This window comes from Gasterosteus aculeatus, chromosome 2 (assembly GCF_964276395.1).
Source record: "Gasterosteus aculeatus chromosome 2, fGasAcu3.hap1.1, whole genome shotgun sequence".
NCBI lineage: Eukaryota > Metazoa > Chordata > Actinopteri > Perciformes > Gasterosteidae > Gasterosteus > Gasterosteus aculeatus.
The window spans coordinates 18,753,892-18,758,891 of NC_135689.1; the positions used below are offsets into that span (position 1 = coordinate 18,753,892).

Below are 5,000 nucleotides of genomic sequence, written 5' to 3' on the forward strand. Positions count from 1 at the left end.
CGTCCTTTAAGGATGCAAATTTCCTCATTTAGCACCTCACGTTGGAACACTGGGGGACAATGGCAAGAAGGTGTTTTTTGACTATGAATTACACCTCCACCTACGTTACAACGGCAGATAGGAAAGAGTCAAGTGCCTGTTGTGGCACGAGTTGTGACTCAAAGCTAGGATACATGGTTTTGAACCCTTTGAAACTAATAACAATGTTTTGGCGCAATGCAACATTGTGGAAGAGCCGCGCATTGATTTGAGATGATCACCTTTGGATCATTTCACCACCCAAGTTAGAATGCAGTGGGAGAATGGTTAAAAGTCAGTTAGCAGAGGATGGTTTCGATCCATCGACCTCTGGGTTATGGGCCCAGCACGCTTCCGCTGCGCCACTCTGCTGTGGACCATTAGTTGTGACTCAAAGCTAGGATACGTGGTTTTGAACCCTTTGAAACTAATAACAATGTTTTTGCGCAATGCAACATTGTGGAAGAGCCGCGCATTGATTTGAGATGATCACCTTTGGATCATTTCACCACCCAAGTTAGAATGCAGTGGGAGAATGGTTAAAAGTCAGTTAGCAGAGGATGGTTTCGATCCATCGACCTCTGGGCCCAGCACGCTTCCGCTGCGCCACTCTGCTGTGGACCACGAGTTGTGACTCAAAGCTAGGAAACATGGTTTTGAACCCTTTGAAACTAATAACAATGTTTTTGCGCAATGCAACATTGTGGAAGAGCCGCGCATTGATTTGAGATGATCACCTTTGGATCATTTCACCACCCAAGTCAGAATGCAGTGGGAGAATGGTTAAAAGTCAGTTAGCAGAGGATGGTTTCGATCAATCGACCTCTGGGTTATGGGCCCAGCACGCTTCCGCTGCGCCACTCTGCTGTGGACTACGAGTTGTGACTCAAAGCTAGGATTCATGGTTTTGAACCCTTTGAAACTAATAATGTTTTTGCGCAATGCAACATTGTGGAAGAGCCGCGCATTGATTTGAGATGATCACCTTTGGATCATTTCACCACCCAAGTTAGAATGCAGTGGGAGAATGGTTAAAAGTCAGTTAGCAGAGGATGGTTTCGATCCATCGACCTCTGGGTTATGGGCCCAGCACACTTCCGCTGCGCCACTCGGCTGCAAAGCACCGCAGATGGGACTCGAACACACAATCCCTGGCTTAGGAGGCCAGTGCCTTGTCCATTAGGCCACTGGGGCATATATGTACATGTAAAAAAGTCCCGATTTCCTTCACCAATCTACATCTAGATCATTTTTGACTGCCTCACATTGATTAAGATTTTGCTTGGCTAATCTGCATTTGGTCACGACACAATTGACTTGAAGATTTTTGGATTATTTGAAAACATGGACCAATACATTGATGATAGGCAGTAACAAAAGGTCCGATTTGCTCATGAATCCCTGTATAGAGGACTGACCTTTTGGCAACTAACAGAAATAGACTTGTGCAGGGACCAGCGTCCTTTAAGGATGCAAATTTCCTCATTTAGCACCTCACGTTGGAACACTGGGGGACAATGGCAAGAAGGTGTTTTTTGACTATGAATTACACCTCCACCTACGTTACAACGGCAGATAGGAAAGAGTCAAGTGCCTGTTGTGGCACGAGTTGTGACTCAAAGCTAGGATACATGGTTTTGAACCCTTTGAAACTAATAACAATGTTTTGGCGCAATGCAACATTGTGGAAGAGCCGCGCATTGATTTGAGATGATCACCTTTGGATCATTTCACCACCCAAGTTAGAATGCAGTGGGAGAATGGTTAAAAGTCAGTTAGCAGAGGATGGTTTCGATCCATCGACCTCTGGGTTATGGGCCCAGCACGCTTCCGCTGCGCCACTCTGCTGTGGACCATTAGTTGTGACTCAAAGCTAGGATACGTGGTTTTGAACCCTTTGAAACTAATAACAATGTTTTTGCGCAATGCAACATTGTGGAAGAGCCGCGCATTGATTTGAGATGATCACCTTTGGATCATTTCACCACCCAAGTCAGAATGCAGTGGGAGAATGGTTAAAAGTCAGTTAGCAGAGGATGGTTTCGATCAATCGACCTCTGGGTTATGGGCCCAGCACGCTTCCGCTGCGCCACTCTGCTGTGGACTACGAGTTGTGACTCAAAGCTAGGATTCATGGTTTTGAACCCTTTGAAACTAATAATGTTTTTGCGCAATGCAACATTGTGGAAGAGCCGCGCATTGATTTGAGATGATCACCTTTGGATCATTTCACCACCCAAGTCAGAATGCAGTGGGAGAATGGTTAAAAGTCAGTTAGCAGAGGATGGTTTCGATCAATCGACCTCTGGGTTATGGGCCCAGCACGCTTCCGCTGCGCCACTCTGCTGTGGACTACGAGTTGTGACTCAAAGCTAGGATTCATGGTTTTGAACCCTTTGAAACTAATAATGTTTTTGCGCAATGCAACATTGTGGAAGAGCCGCGCATTGATTTGAGATGATCACCTTTGGATCATTTCACCACCCAAGTTAGAATGCAGTGGGAGAATGGTTAAAAGTCAGTTAGCAGAGGATGGTTTCGATCCATCGACCTCTGGGCCCAGCACGCTTCCGCTGCGCCACTCTGCTGTGGACCACGAGTTGTGACTCAAAGCTAGGAAACATGGTTTTGAACCCTTTGAAACTAATAACAATGTTTTTGCGCAATGCAACATTGTGGAAGAGCCGCGCATTGATTTGAGATGATCACCTTTGGATCATTTCACCACCCAAGTCAGAATGCAGTGGGAGAATGGTTAAAAGTCAGTTAGCAGAGGATGGTTTCGATCCATTGACCTCTGGGTTATGGGCCCAGCACGCTTCCGCTGCGCCACTCTGCTGTGGACTACGAGTTGTGACTCAAAGCTAGGATTCATGGTTTTGAACCCTTTGAAACTAATAATGTTTTTGCGCAATGCAACATTGTGGAAGAGCCGCGCATTGATTTGAGATGATCACCTTTGGATCATTTCACCACCCAAGTTAGAATGCAGTGGGAGAATGGTTAAAAGTCAGTTAGCAGAGGATGGTTTCGATCCATCGACCTCTGGGTTATGGGCCCAGCACACTTCCGCTGCGCCACTCGGCTGCAAAGCACCGCAGATGGGACTCGAACACACAATCCCTGGCTTAGGAGGCCAGTGCCTTGTCCATTAGGCCACTGGGGCATATATGTACATGTAAAAAAGTCCCGATTTCCTTCACCAATCTACATCTAGATCATTTTTGACTGCCTCACATTGATTAAGATTTTGCTTGGCTAATCTGCATTTGGTCACGACACAATTGACTTGAAGATTTTTGGATTATTTGAAAACATGGACCAATACATTGATGATAGGCAGTAACAAAAGGTCCGATTTGCTCATGAATCCCTGTATAGAGGACTGACCTTTTGGCAACTAACAGAAATAGACTTGTGCAGGGACCAGCGTCCTTTAAGGATGCAAATTTCCTCATTTAGCACCTCACGTTGGAACACTGGGGGACAATGGCAAGAAGGTGTTTTTTGACTATGAATTACACCTCCACCTACGTTACAACGGCAGATAGGAAAGAGTCAAGTGCCTGTTGTGGCACGAGTTGTGACTCAAAGCTAGGATACATGGTTTTGAACCCTTTGAAACTAATAACAATGTTTTGGCGCAATGCAACATTGTGGAAGAGCCGCGCATTGATTTGAGATGATCACCTTTGGATCATTTCACCACCCAAGTTAGAATGCAGTGGGAGAATGGTTAAAAGTCAGTTAGCAGAGGATGGTTTCGATCCATCGACCTCTGGGTTATGGGCCCAGCACGCTTCCGCTGCGCCACTCTGCTGTGGACCATTAGTTGTGACTCAAAGCTAGGATACGTGGTTTTGAACCCTTTGAAACTAATAACAATGTTTTTGCGCAATGCAACATTGTGGAAGAGCCGCGCATTGATTTGAGATGATCACCTTTGGATCATTTCACCACCCAAGTTAGAATGCAGTGGGAGAATGGTTAAAAGTCAGTTAGCAGAGGATGGTTTCGATCCATCGACCTCTGGGCCCAGCACGCTTCCGCTGCGCCACTCTGCTGTGGACCACGAGTTGTGACTCAAAGCTAGGAAACATGGTTTTGAACCCTTTGAAACTAATAACAATGTTTTTGCGCAATGCAACATTGTGGAAGAGCCGCGCATTGATTTGAGATGATCACCTTTGGATCATTTCACCACCCAAGTCAGAATGCAGTGGGAGAATGGTTAAAAGTCAGTTAGCAGAGGATGGTTTCGATCAATCGACCTCTGGGTTATGGGCCCAGCACGCTTCCGCTGCGCCACTCTGCTGTGGACTACGAGTTGTGACTCAAAGCTAGGATTCATGGTTTTGAACCCTTTGAAACTAATAATGTTTTTGCGCAATGCAACATTGTGGAAGAGCCGCGCATTGATTTGAGATGATCACCTTTGGATCATTTCACCACCCAAGTTAGAATGCAGTGGGAGAATGGTTAAAAGTCAGTTAGCAGAGGATGGTTTCGATCCATCGACCTCTGGGTTATGGGCCCAGCACACTTCCGCTGCGCCACTCGGCTGCAAAGCACCGCAGATGGGACTCGAACACACAATCCCTGGCTTAGGAGGCCAGTGCCTTGTCCATTAGGCCACTGGGGCATATATGTACATGTAAAAAAGTCCCGATTTCCTTCACCAATCTACATCTAGATCATTTTTGACTGCCTCACATTGATTAAGATTTTGCTTGGCTAATCTGCATTTGGTCACGACACAATTGACTTGAAGATTTTTGGATTATTTGAAAACATGGACCAATACATTGATGATAGGCAGTAACAAAAGGTCCGATTTGCTCATGAATCCCTGTATAGAGGACTGACCTTTTGGCAACTAACAGAAATAGACTTGTGCAGGGACCAGCGTCCTTTAAGGATGCAAATTTCCTCATTTAGCACCTCACGTTGGAACACTGGGGGACAATGGCAAGAAGGTGTTT

At 45.8% G+C, this 5,000-nt stretch overlaps 1 protein-coding gene across 1 annotated transcript in view; it reads left to right on the forward strand.

Moving 5' to 3' along the window:
• klhdc8b (kelch domain containing 8B) overlaps nt 1-5,000 on the forward strand; it is a 281,616-nt gene that overhangs the window by 193,573 nt on the left and 83,043 nt on the right. The gene's annotated exons all lie outside the window — the stretch shown is intronic.